The sequence below is a fragment of the Podarcis raffonei genome, chromosome 6 (genome assembly GCF_027172205.1).
Source record: "Podarcis raffonei isolate rPodRaf1 chromosome 6, rPodRaf1.pri, whole genome shotgun sequence".
NCBI lineage: Eukaryota > Metazoa > Chordata > Lepidosauria > Squamata > Lacertidae > Podarcis > Podarcis raffonei.
Window position 1 is genome coordinate 2,228,966 of NC_070607.1, and position 14,546 is coordinate 2,243,511.

At 41.1% G+C, this 14,546-nt stretch overlaps 1 long non-coding RNA gene across 1 annotated transcript; it reads left to right on the forward strand.

Annotated features, from left to right (window-relative positions):
* The first annotated feature begins 2,415 nt into the window (after positions 1–2,415).
* LOC128415201 (uncharacterized) lies at positions 2,416–3,734 on the forward strand. Its single transcript, XR_008330888.1, has 2 exons — positions 2,416–3,479; positions 3,625–3,734. It is a non-coding gene; the product is annotated as an uncharacterized LOC128415201 (long non-coding RNA).
* The last annotated feature ends 10,812 nt before the right edge of the window (positions 3,735–14,546 follow it).

Sequence of the window (14,546 nt, forward strand, 5' to 3'; positions counted from 1 at the left end):
TGATCGAGGGTCTGGAAACGAAGCCTTACGATGAATGCTTGAAGGAGCTGGGTATGTTTAGCCTGGAAAAGAGGAGACTGAGAGGAGATCTTCAGCTATCTTAGAGGCTGTCACATGGAAGAGGGAGGATGCTTGTTTTATCCTGCTCTGGACGGGAGGACTCAGACAGATGGCTTCAAGTTCAAAGAAAGGAGATTCCGACTAAACATTCGTGAAAACCTTTCAGAGCAGTAAGAGCTGTTTTTTTTTTTTTAATTATGTTTATTAAAATTTTCAAAAAAGAATACAAAGGAAAACAGAAAAGAGAAAAAGAAAAAAAGAAAAAAGAAGAGAAAAAGAAAAACAGCAGTTTAAAAAGTTTACCGTAATTACATTCCATACCCAATTTCCTTGACTTCCCCACACCTGCCCTTCTTGTATTCCAATTCCAATTTTTAGCTCAGCAATTTTTATCCCCCCCACTTTACCTTATTTCCTCTAATTCAATTATCTTAAACAAATTTTAACTTTTAAACCTCTATCTTTATATTTCAAAACTTATTCTTAACATACTTTCCCTAAATTCCTCCATCAATTTAATTAACCTAGTTAAACTTAAAAATCCCAATCTTTATACACGAAACACTTATTTTTGATAATCTTTTGCTAAGGTCGGCCCCAAATCTCTCCCCAAATTCCCCATTTTTAAGCCAACTTAATTAAAACAGAATCATATTTTTACACCTTTTAAATTCCCGAAGCCCTCCCACCCCCTTTCCCGGTTTCGATTCCCAACCAAAGTCCAACAGTCCATCCAAAATCAGCCTGGCGATCTCACATCCGAGGCACTTAACCCTCTCTCAATTTCTCTCTGCCGGTTTTCTTGATAGTCCTTTATTTTAGATTCCGAATCTCGAAGAGGCTCTGTTCCAGTAAAATCCATATTTCTTCCAGCCAGACCTCCATATTTAACAATGGAGCCAAAATATTGTTTCTTGCTTCTCATAAGTTCAAATGTCCCAAAGGCTCCAAACTCTGTACTGTCCATATTTATATTCCATATGTCTTCAGATCCCCATAAGAGGAGATCTCTCCAGATTCCATTCTTCACTTCCAGCCAAACTTTCATGTTCTTATTTTCAATTGTTTCCAACTTAACAGGCCTCTGGCTCTCTTTAGCCATCTGCAACATCCCAGCGCCTCCTTCTTTCTCATATTCTTTAAATGGCATCTCAAATGACTCAGACTCTTTCTCCTGTTTGGCTATAAGGATTTTTGTATCAGCAACAACACTTCCCTGTTCATCTGCAGGGGCTTGAATCATATCCTTTCCAGGTTCAGCAATTTTGTTTACTGTTCCCTTCATTGTTATTACACTCATAGTCAAAACATTTGTCTGCTTCTGTAGATTTCCCAAAAGACGGAAGGTCTTTTCCAGTTCAGCCAGTATTTTTCCACTTACAGCCATTTTTGTAATGTCCTGAACCCCCTCTAGAGGGATTCTAGTTACTTAATGACAAATTAACCTTTTCTTCTTTGTTTTTAACAATTTGTTACCAAATTGTATCAGATGTAACCAGCAAAGACAGCAAAGACACAGTTCTCCTTTTTTTCCCAACTTTGACAGCTAATTTGACAGCTGTCAAAATCTATAAACCTCTTCCACAGGCTCTCTCCCCGATCGCTCCCGGGTTTTGGGGGAGGGGTGAATTCCGTTCTCTTATCCTCCAGCACAGTCACTTAAATTGGCCCAATATAAAGTTAATTGCACTTTTCCACAAAAAGAAAAGACATTCACACAACCTTAGTAATAAAATCCTTGCTTTACGATGTTTACAAGGCGGGCAGGTTGACTTCCTTTTTAGCACCTTACCCGATCTTGCCGAATTCCCAGAAATAATTTTCCCTTTTAAGTCCAATTACCGTGTTACTCACGGGTCGTTACTTTTGATCCAAAAGTTCAAAAGAAGAAATTAGCGCTCTCCATCCATGGCATGCGGCTTCACTCAGCAGGGGAAGCAGTCGAACTCTCAGCACCACACCTCCCTCCGTCCCCCGTTCCGAAGCCTTTAAAAAGGCTTCTTTGCGGGTCGGGGGGCGCGCAAATGGTGCCCACCGAGTCACCAGGTCCACAGGCTTCAGCGCCTGTGGTTTCTAAGGGTCCCCGCGTCGCTGCCGCGGCAGAACCCGACCCCTGTTGAGCAGATTCCCTCCGGAGCTCGGAGGGAATCCGCCATTAGACGATGGCGCCAACCCGGAAGTCTCTCCAGAGCAGTAAGAGCTGTTTGGCAGCCGAACAGACTCCCTTGGAAGGTGGTGGACTCTCCTTCCTTGGAGGTTTCTAACCAGAGGCTGGATGGCCATCTGTCATGGATGCTGTCGCTGAAATTCCTGCATTGCAGGGGTTGGACTAGATGACCCTCGGGGTCCCTTCCAACTCTAAGATTCCATGATTCTATGAAATGGGTCTGAACTCATGACAGCCACCCACCATTTTCATATTCAAAACTGCTTCCCACCCCAACCCCTTCTTGATTACTATATATAAATAAGACATTAAAGTAGACAAATAATAACTTACAAAAAGAATCAATAAATGTCTCACCCTTTGTCTATAAACCTTGATCAGAATCCCATGTCAGGTTTTCTTTTGTGAATTAAATAAAATGGTTTCAACCAGTTTTTAATAGCCAAGAATCCAATGTAGAGCTTGGGGTACATTTAAACGTAATACTGGACAGATTTCTACAGGGTGTGGAGAGGGGTTATTTTGAACTATGAAGTGAGAAACAGCAGCTGTAGTCGAGGCCAGAAGTGCTTTCCCTTGGTGACCCCACCGTGTTGAAAAGGGGGGGGGTGTTTGCAAGGGGTTTCTGTCCTGTCCAGAAATGCACCGTGCTGGATGAAGCCAGCTCGAGATCTTTTCTAAATAAATGGAATAAAACCACTTAACCCACTGAAAGATAGATTTGAAAAGTGACTGTGAAGGGGAACAATGCCCGTTATGAAGCAAGATAGCTAAAGTAACGGGATCATGTCCTCCATTGTGACACGTCCCTCTGCTGAGTGACTTGGCTGAGCACTTTGGGAAGAACAACCATTTGAGGATAGCAAGTGAGGGAGATCAGAGATGTTGCGGTAGAGAATTCAAAGGCTCTCTTCGTCTCAGGTGTAAGTAGGATTTCTCCTTCTTTCTGAAACGTAGGGGAGGTTTAGCTGCCAGGTGCCCCAAATCCAGCACAGAGATCTCTAGAACCCATTTCCTCACTGTTTCCTCCTCTTCCCTAGGTTCCAAAGTCTGAGGAGGCTCCGCAGGCTGCTGGTCTCCTGCTGCTGGTTGCCCAAGGTACATCCCCTGGTCTGCCAGAAGGAGGAAGGAGATGAGTGGAAGGAGGAGGTGAACATCATGAAAGACGGAAAGGAGGAGAAGGTTAAGATAAGATCGATTTTTGTGAGACCATGAGACCAGGGGATGGAGTCCACCGATAACAACGTGGATGGTGAGTGTTGATCTTTCTTTCTCAGGAACAGGGAGGCCAGAGAAAATCTGGCAGTGGGGCGGGGGCAGAGGGTGCAGAAAGATGGGTTATCAGCATAACAATCAATTAAAATATTAAGAATCCTTTCTCTTCTTTTCTCTTCCAGGCAACGGCAGCAGTGAGACCAGCAGCTCGAGCGGAGCGCTTACCCCCCCTCCCACGCCCAGTTCCCCCCTCCCCACAATTCCAAATATATAAATAAAGAAATATAGAAATCATTTTTGTGTGGATTCTGTTAAGTTGTGGGTGAACATATCAGACGACACAGCGATTCTTCAAACAGCTCTTGTTTAGGACTTCCGGTCAGCGCCAGCGACTAATGGCGGGTTCCCTCTGAGCTCCGGAGGGAACCGGCTCTGCGAGGTCTGGGTCTGGCCGCTGCGGCGAAGCGGAGACCCGAAGAAATCACAGGCGGTGAAGCCTGTGAGCGCGGAGTCTCGGCGGGCTCCATTTGCACCCCCCCGACTGCAAAGGAGCCTTTTTAAAGGCTTCTGAACGGAACGGGGGTGAGCGGCGCGGGGCTGAGAGTCGTCTACCCTCTTTGTGGAGTGAAGCCACAAGCCATGGTCGGAGAGCGCTGATTCCTTTCTGGACAATTGGGACTTAAAGCAACTACCTGTGAGTAGGAGCAAGAAATTAAAACTGAAGAAAAAGTGAGTTAATTAGGTACCGAAACGGGAGAGGTATAAACAGGAAGTCTGCTTCTCCCGGCTTGTAAATAGAGCAAAGCAAAGAGATTGTAAAGCTGTAACCCTGAAAGACGTCTCTTAAAGATTCCAAATCCACCACCAAAAAAGAAGTATCCCCCTCCTGTTTGCAGGGGTGGAGGGGAGAATTTTGAGCATTATTTATCTGCAAGGATAGAGAGAAGTAAAGCTATACCTGCTGCCTCTAAAACCTGGGAACGGACTGCTTTTGACAGCTGTCAACGCGTTAAGGGTAAAGAATACTGATATTCTGTGAAAGGATACAATTGCTTTCTGAACGGATTTGGACTAAAAAGTAACTTTTAACTGAAACTGTGGCTTTTTAAGGGATAAAGGGGATCTATAAGGACTATATTTGTTCTAAAAGTTGCAACTGAAGTTGGAAGTGTGTCCCCCTAGAGGAGATTATGTTGTAGCAAGTACTAAGCCACCAAGCAACTGAGCCTGGAAAATTCCTTTTCAAAACAAAGTTACTAGGCGTGAGACTGACCTTGGACTGTGTATGGAAGTGCTATGGCAGATGAGAAAGGGAAGATAGAGCCGACACAGGAAAAAATTATCAGGTCTGGTAGACAATACAAAACAGACATTGCTCAGCAGACAAGGGCTTCAACATCCGGAGCAGTAGGCACAGCGGGAGCTGCGGCTTCGCAAGTAAAGCCAAAGGCTATGTCATCACAAGATCTACTGGCTCAGGCACTTAGTAAAATTAATGCATCTCTGGAAAATTTAGCTAAACAGGTTGCAGAGACAAATAAACAAGTAGCTGAGGCCTCAGTAAAAATTGATTTGAACACCACAAGTATAAATGAACTGGGAAAGAAAGTCAACTCTAATACACAAACCATTGAAAAATTATTGGAGGAATCGGCTTCGTCTCGGAAGTTAGCTGAGGAAGCTAAGGAGACTGCAACCGCTGCCCAGGAGAAGATACCACCGGTATATAAGAAACTTGAGGATCATGATTTGACATTGTCTGTGATTGAATTACAAGGGAAAGAGAGGAATTTAAGACTCAGGGCAGTACCGGAAAGTGAGAAAGACAACCTGGTAGACTTCCTCACAAAGGAATTTACAGACTTTTGGCAAAAGGACCTGGGGAAGGAAGAATTTAAGATAGTGAGTGCATTTAGGATTGGTAGAAGACAAAGAAAGAACAGAGCAAGAGACTGTTTGATTACTTTAAGAACAAAGGAAGAAAGAGACAAAATCTTAAATCTGCAATATCAAAGAACTCTGGAAATTGAAGATTCATTTGTGGAGATCTTCAAGGACATACCCAAACTTATATTGGATGTAAGGGCCCACTACAGAGATCTTGTGGGTTTACTGAGAAGAAACAGAATTCTTTTTAGATGGGAATTTCCCCAAGGCCTATCTTTCAAATACAAAGGAAGAAAAATAAGAATAAGGACAGTGAATGATAAAGACAAATTTTTGAACGACCACGAGGAGGACTTACAGAAGGAAGTGGAAGCTGGAGAGGAACCAACTGCATCAGGAAAAGGAATTGTGGACATAGCAAACTTATCATTTGGACTTGCTGAACCAGGGAAAGACACACCACCGACAGAAGAACAACAACAACTTGGTGCAGTCGGAGGGAAGAACAAGTAACTCACCATGGCTCTGCAACTTCTAAGTTGGAATTGTAATGGACCTAACTCCCCTCGAAAGAGAAAAAGTGTCTTTCATATATTAAGAAAAGAACAATTGGACTTGATTTGTTTACAGGAAACACATGTAATGAGGCTACACAGGAAAATACTTATTAATAAGAGATTGGGACAAGAATTTATTTCGTCTGACAAGGTCAAAAAGAGAGGAGTGGTGATATATGCAAAGGAGAAACTTTCACCGAAACAAATCTTTAAGGATGAACAAGGAAGATGCTTGGCTATTGAAATTCAACTTCAAGGAGAGAAATTTCTGATTGTAGGGGTGTATGCACCGAACGAGGGGAAATCTGAATTCTTTAAGAAGTTGCATGAGGTTCTTCTGGACTATATGGACTATAATATAATCTTGATGGGGGACATGAATGGAGTTGTATCTACAAATATGGACAAGGCACAAAAACAGGTAGTCACCAAAGATGGTAGATTACCAAAGACTTTTTTTGAATTGACTGACAATATGGACTTGATTGACATTTGGAGAACTAAGAACCCCCTGGGGAGAGAGGGAACTTTCTTCTCTGAAGCTAAGATGACTTGGACTAGAATTGACCAAATCTGGATTACTAGAGGAATGGCACCAAAGATAAAAAAAGTGGAAATCTGCCCTAAAACTTGCTCAGACCATAATGCTGTAAAGATGGAGATGAAGCAAATAACACCCGGTTCCTTTAGATGGAGGATGAATGACACTCTATTTAGAGACGAAGAAGTATACAAAAAGGCCCTAAAAACTTTGAGAGATTATTTTGAAATAAATATGATTACTAATGTGGAAAAAAGAGTAATCTGGGATGCAAGTAAAGCTGTGATGAGAGGGTTCCTGATTCAACAGAATGCAATAAAGAAGAGAAGCTGAAATGAGAAAAAGGATAAAATTCTGGAGAAAATAAAAGAAGGAGAGAAAAAACTGAGAGTAAAGCCAAAGTCACAGGAGATCTTGAAAGAAATACAGTTATTTCAAGTACAATACATGCAATTGATGAATCAGGAAATAGAATGGAAAATTAAACAAATGAGACAGAAGACATTTGAATCAGCGAATAAATGTGGGAAACTATTAGCTTGGCAACTGAAAAAAAGACAAAAATTAAACACTATTACAAATTTAGAAGTAGAAGGAAAAGATATACATAACCCAATTGAGATTAGAAACTGCTTCCAGAAGTATTTTAAACAATTATATGCACAAGGGCCACAGAACGAAATGGACATAGACCGATTTTTGAAGATAAATGGATTACAAAAAATTTCACAAGAAAGTAAATTAATGTTGAATTGTAAAATATCTGACCAGGAGATAGAAGGTGCCATTCAAAATATGCAAGTAGGCAAGTCTCCAGGACTGGATGGGTTGACTTCCAGTTATTACAGATCTTTGAAAGAGTGGCTATTACAACCATTGAAGGAAGTCTGCAATGAAATTTTGGAAGGGAAAAGGGCACCAGAATCGTGGCAAGAAGCTTATATTACACTAATACCAAAAATAGAGACTGAAAAGACTCAACTTAGGAACTACCGTCCCATATCCCTACTAAATGTGGATTACAAAATTTTTGCTGATATTTTGGCTAAGAGACTGAAAAAAGTATTGATTGAGGAGATTCATGAGGACCAAGCGGGCTTTCTTCCGGGAAGACATCTTTCTGATAACCTGAGGAATATAATTGACATTTTGGAAAAGCTAGAAGTGAACATAAATACTAAAGCAGTTTTGATATTTGTGGATGTGGAGAAAGCCTTTGACAATATTTCTTGGAGTTTTATGAAAAAGAACCTACAGGGTATGGGGGTAGGCCATGGTTTTGAGAATGGTATAGGCGCAATATATTCTGAACAAAAGGCCAAATTAATTGTAAATAATGTGGTTACGGAACAATTCAAGATAGAAAAAGGGACACGACAGGGATGCCCAATTTCCCCTTTGCTCTTTATATTGGTTCTGGAGGTTTTGCTGAATATGATTAGAAGGGACCGGATGGTTAAAGGTATACAGGTCGGAGCTAAACATTACAAATTGAGAGCATTTGCAGATGATCTAATTTTGACACTACAGGAGCCAGAATCTAGTACTAAAAGAGTTTTAGAATTAATTCAAGAATTTGGTCAGGTGGCAGGGTTCAAATTGAACAAGCTAAAAACCAAGGTTCTTGAGAAAAACTTAACACCAATTGAAAGAGAGAAGTTTCAGAATGAAACAGGACTGACTGTGGTTAAGAAAGTGAAATACCTGGGGATTAATATGACAGCTAAAAATGGGAATTTGTTTAAAGATAATTGTGAAAAATGTTGGGCTGAAGTGAAAAAAGATTTAGAAATTTGGTCAAACTTGAAGCTTTCCTTGTTGGGTCGAATTGCAGCTATAAAGATGAATGTATTGCCTAGAATGTTGTTTTTGTTTCAAACACTGCAAATTTTGGACAAAATGGACTGTTTCAAGAAGTGGCAGAAAGACATTTCTAAATTTGTCTGGCAGGGCAAGAAGCCTAGAATAAAATTTAAGATATTAACTGATGTAAAGGAAAGAGGTGGATTTGCCCTGCCAGACTTCAAACTTTATTATGAATCAGCAGCATTCTGCTGGTTGAAAGACTGGCTGCTTCTTGAGAATACAGACATTTTGGATCTAGAAGGTTTTAACAATGTATTTGGATGGCATGCATATTTGTGGTACGACAAGGTTAAAGCACATAAAGCTTTCAAAAACCATATTGTCAGGAGAGCATTGTTTAATGTTTGGATTAGATATAAGGATCTATTGGAAAATAAAACCCCAAGGTGGTTGTCACCAATGGAGGCTAAGGCTCAGAAAAAACTTAACATGGAGGCCAAATGGCCAAAATATTGGGAAATTTTGGAGCAAGAAGGGGACAGACTGAAATTGCAGAGTTTTGAGAAATTAAAAGATAAAGTGCGAGATTGGCTTCATTATTATCAGATAATGGAGGCTTACAATTTGGATAAGAAAGTTGGTTTCCAGGTGGAAAAATCTAAATTGGAAACAGAATTGTTAGAACCCAAAACTAAGACTTTGTCAAAAATGTATAACTTGCTGCTGAAGTGGAATACTCAGGATGAGACGGTTAAATCTGTAATGATTAAATGGGCACAAGACGTTGGACATAATATTATGTTTGCTGACTGGGAACAGTTGTGGACCACCGGGATTAAATTTACGGCATGTAATGCCTTAAGAGAGAATACTATGAAAATGATGTATAGGTGGTACATGACCCCAGTCAAGCTTGCAAAAATCTATCATTTGCCCGATAACAAATGTTGGAAATGTAAAGAAAATGAAGGTACATTCTTTCACCTTTGGTGGACGTGCCCTAGGATTAAGGCTTTCTGGGAAATGATATACAATGAGTTGAAAAAGGTATTTAAATATACCTTCTTGAAGAAACCAGAGGCCTTTCTCCTGGGCATGGTCGGCCAATTGGTGTCAAAGAAGGATAGAACGTTTTTTATGTATGCCACAACAGCAGCAAGAATACTCATCGCAAAGTATTGGAAGACGCAAGATTTACCCACTCTGGAAGAATGGCAGATGAAACTGATTGACTGTATGGGATTGGCAGAAATGACTGGCAGAATCCGTGACCAGGGAGAAGAGTCGGCAGAAGAAGATTGGAAAAAACTTAAGGAATACTTACAGAAATATTGTAAAATTAAGGAATGTTGAATGATGCTGGATTGAAATTGAGTGGTTTCTAGTTGTAATGGTATATGAAAAAATGGTTGGATAGAAAACAAGGTGTTATTATAAGCTGTAATGCTTTAAGTTAAGGATTTGCTGAACAAATAATTTGAAATGGAATACAAGAAGGGGAGGTATGAGGAGGTCAGAGAAATATGTTATTGAAAACGACGTATCATGAACTATATGTCTTTTTAATTTTTTTCTTTGTTTTTTGTTTGCATAAAAAATTGAAAACGTTAATAAATATCTTTTTTTTAAAAAACAGCTCTTGTTTATTCACAGGCCAGAACAGAACTGAACTGAAGGGTTCAGCCAGCCTGCTTATATAGAGCTCCACTAGAACGCAACTGTAACCATTTTCTGTAACTATCCAATCACTGAACGTCACTTTTGATCCCTTATTTGCATATGTGGACCTGAGTGAAAACTATCTACAGTATCCCCCTGCTGGCCCAGGGTGAGAACTTCAGTACATAACAGATTCAAATAAAGTTTGTAATACAAACATGCTAGTCTTTGATCATGTTTTTATCCCCGGGGGTTCTTTTTCCCAACAGTTTTGAGGATGGGCAAGAAAGTTACTTGCCCAAAAATGGAAAGAAGAAGAATACGTCCCAGCGAAAGAAGAATGGATACAAAAACTTATGGAACATGCTGAAATGGCGAAACTTACCGGGAAAATAAGAAAGCAAGATAACCAACTGTTTATAAAAGAATGGAAATGGTTTATTGGAGATTTACAAATAAACTGTAAATGGATAAAAACATTGTAATAATCTGCAGTTTTATAAGAGTATACGGTGGTACCTCGGGTTACATACGCTTCAGGTTACATACACTTCAGGTTAATCAGCCAAAGGCCTGTTTATAGAGAAACATTTTTGTCTGGTGCCTAAAGATATGTAATGAAGGTACCAGGTGAGCCTCCTTGGGGAGAGCGTTCCACAAGTGGGGAGCCACCACAGAAAAGTCTCACTCTCTTCTTGCCACACTCCAAGCCTCTTGTAGAGGCGGCACACAAAGAAGGACCTCGGAGAATGATTGCGGTTCTTGTTGGGAGAGGTGGTCCTTAAGGTATTGATTGCATCCTGAGCTGTTTAAGGCTTTATAGGTCAAAACCAGCCCTTTAAATTGGGCCCAGAAACTGGGAGAGAGAATAATTAGGGAATATTAAATTATTGTCAAAGGAGTGGATTAGAGGCCCATTCTCCCAAGCTGAGAGTAGGTTGCCTTTTAACTGCTGAGTGGCATATCAGAAATCTATAGGAAACTAAAGGTAAAGGGACCCCTGACCATTAGGTCCAGTCGTGACCGACTCTGGGGTTGAGGCGCTCATCTCGCTTTATTGGCCAAGGGAGCCGGCGTACAGCTTCCGGGTCATGTGGCCAGCATGACTAAGCCGCTTCTGGCGAACCAGAGCAGCGCACGGAAACGCCGTTTACCTTCCCGCTGGAGTGGTACCTATTTATCTACTTGCACTTTGACGTGCTTTCGAACTGCTAGGTTGGCAGGAGCAGGGACCAAGCAACGGGAGCTGACCCCATTGCGGGGATTCGAACCGCCGACCTTCTGATCAGCAAGTCCTAGGCTCTGTGGTTTAGCAGAATTTCAATTTATGAACATGGTTAAAATGTGAAATACAATGGGGATTTCTCTCCTGAATTTCCTGAATTGTGTTACTTACCAAAAGGTAATATCCAATTTCTTGGCTTACAGGTTTGTACCTTCTGGCTGAGGAATCTTGGGACAGAGAACATGATGGAGTCTGCTCTGTCCCCCCCCCTCAAATTTAGCCTGGAGTTAACAAGTGACAGCCAACGTCCTCCTCCTCATAGAGGAAGCAGGAGTCCAAAGCCCCCAGAGTCCCTGGAGATTGTTATGGAGCATCAGTGCTTTTTTTCAGGGGGATACGCAGGGATACGCATACCCCTAAACATTTTGTGGATCTAAGTTTGGCCTCATTGAGGGGCAGTATTTCAATGTGAGTAGGAAAATGAGAGTACTCCTAAACTTTTTTTTTTAGAAAAAAAAGCACTGCAGAGCACCCAGAATCCTTCTGAGAGAGCTTTGCAAGCAGCTAGCCCCAAATGAAGCACTCTCTATGTTGTCTCGAAGGTGAGGCTGGAGCAGCTGGCTGGCCTTTAAAGGGCCCTCCTTGCTTTTGGGTTGGGGAGACAGGAGCACCATGGGAGGGGCTGCTTCTTTATCACAAGAGGACGACAAGGCTGTGTCTGCCAGTCAGGAGAGCCTTGAAGATAATCCAGGCAATTTCCCCTCACCCCCCAAGTCTCGCTCACACAGTGTGTGCTTTCTGGATTGTAGGTCACGTCATCATGTGTGTAAAATACTTTGTGATTTAGTATGAAGATTAAAGATGCAAATCATTATGGCAGTATATAAGAAATAACTTCAAACGTCTGTGAATTCAGTATCTTGATATTAATCTGTATGTGCAAGTAGGTTTTGCTTCATGTTGGAACGTAGCGGATCCTAGTCATTTTTGTGTATGTTCCAAAAATACATATCCTATTTTAATAACTTGAAAACCCTTTGAAGATGTATAAGCATGAAATGTTGTTATAGGTAAGAGAGCCACTTTGTTATTTTTACATGTGACAAGATTATGAAGGAAGGAAATGTTATTTTTAAACCCTGGAGTGGGCACTGCTAGCAACAATGGAAACAACCATACAATTGTATTAAAAATAGAGAGTTTCCATTTTAACGTATCAAGAGCAGCCTGCCTGCTTTTCAAGTGCCAGCCAAAAAATAGTTTTTAAAAGTAGGAAACAAATACTGTGCTGAACTCTTCTTGTATACAATGAAATATAAAATTAAAAAACCACAAGTGGTGATTTTCTGTTCTCAGACCTTGTCACATTTAAAATTAAATGCACCAATCCCAAAATACAGGCATTGGGGGTTGGACTAGTTGACCCTTGGGGTGCCTTCCACCTCTACAATTCTATGGTTCTAGAATGCATCAGTTCTTTTGGGGATGAGCTATTTGTTCAGACAGGATATGGAAAAGTCAGGGGCTGCTCCCTTCAGCCTATCAGCCAATATTATGTGCCCACTGGGCAAGCTCAGTTCTCAATAGGCTATTGGGTTGGGGTTCTGTACAGATTTTCCTCTCAATATCTTTTGTACTTCTGCAAACCTTGGGATTCCCCTGGACCTGACTGCTATGGGTGTATGTGTGTGTGTGTGTGTGTGTGTGCGCACGTGCGCTGCCATTTTGGCTATAAAAGCACCAGCACTATCTCCTGAAGAATGGAAACAGAATATAAGTTTGACTTTGATATCTTTTATATGCTCTGTGTAAATCTTTGTAATAAGTACAACCATAGCAGTTGCAGTTGTGTTTGGATATACATACAGTGCTCTAACAAGGCATTCTGCCCATAATTCATTGCTGAAACCCCAGAAACACAAATCCCTTCTTCTTTTAACAGTTGTTAATATGTTATACCTTACAGTGCAGAATATTTGGTTTCAGAAGAAGTGATTTCATTTAGCAGGTTTTAATCTAAGCAGATCTACAGAAGGGATCAAATAAGCAGTTTGACCTTGAGCTCACTTTTCCAAAACTTGCCACAGACATAAATGGATATCAATTACTGCAGATGCATCTTGGACCAAAATAGAAGATGTGTTTACATGAATAATTTGCACCTTCTTCTGCCCTTGCAAATATTTTTTACCCACTCAAACAAGAACTGAAGCCATTATCTTGGGGAGCAAGTGCTTATGCTAGAGAGATGGGTGTCTTGCAGCCAGAATACGTGGCTATAGGAATCCCTGTAGCCATTGCTGAGTTAGCTAGACTTGTATGTCTCTGTACTGCCATCCAGGGATTAGTACAAGGGCTCGGCCAACATCTGGGCTGATCTCTCTTAACACCCTGAGCCTAAGCACATTATGTGAAAAGAAGTATCCCTCATTTCAGTTGAGTTTATTTCCGCATAAGTGGCTTTGGATCACAGTCCCAAATTTGGCGCAAGGCTTCTGGCTCACAGAGAGGCAACAAGTAAAAGGTGGGTAGGGAAAGGTAGCTGTGCCAAAGGCTTTCTGCTTCACTAACTAGCACCAAGACTACAATTGTCTTCAAGGAAGGAAGGTTCATTCATTCCACTCCACTTAACTAAAACTGCAATAACTAGACTGTATGTTGTCTTTCAAGAGGTTCACTCCACACAAACCGTTCCTTGACATTTCAAGGTTATTTATGTATGCTGCCATAAAGCAGTTGATAAGAAAATCAGATTGGACTGATGGTTGCTTAGACTGTACATATTTAACCCATGTGTCATTTGGAATGCCCGGTGCTGCTGAGGCTATAAAATGAACCACTGCTGAAGTTGTCCAACTGCCATAACTCCCTTTGTGGCCGACCTGATGGGCAGGGACGGATGTGCTTTAGAGTCCTGTCTCCAGTCCATCATGTGCCCCTGCTGCTGCTGCTGCTACTACTGCTACTATTTGTTTTCGAACCATTTTCTGAAGTGCCTAGAGGTTCCTCAAAAGCTTATCAACTGTTCCTCTATGAGAAGATTGATAATGACAAACTTCCCTAAAAAGCAGCTTGACTTGGTATTTATACTGCTTGTTTTTAATGGGTTTTGATGGTCCTCTGTTTTATAGATGGGTTGATTCTATTGACCAGTTTATATCTGTTCTTTATCATATTTATATGTGATGAGTATTTATATGTTCATTTTGTTAGTTGTTTTCATTGTTGTTGGCTAGCTTGAGCAGGATATGATGGAAAGGAAAGATGCCAATTTATTTGCTACTATTCACAATACTCTAAATTGTCAGTAGATGCAGACTAGACAGAAGAGCAGGTGTGGCTAGCTGTTCTGGCTTTAAGGGCCACATTGCCTCATGACAAAACTTTAGGGGGGCTGCATGCTGAACTGGGCAGGCCGTCACACACCTG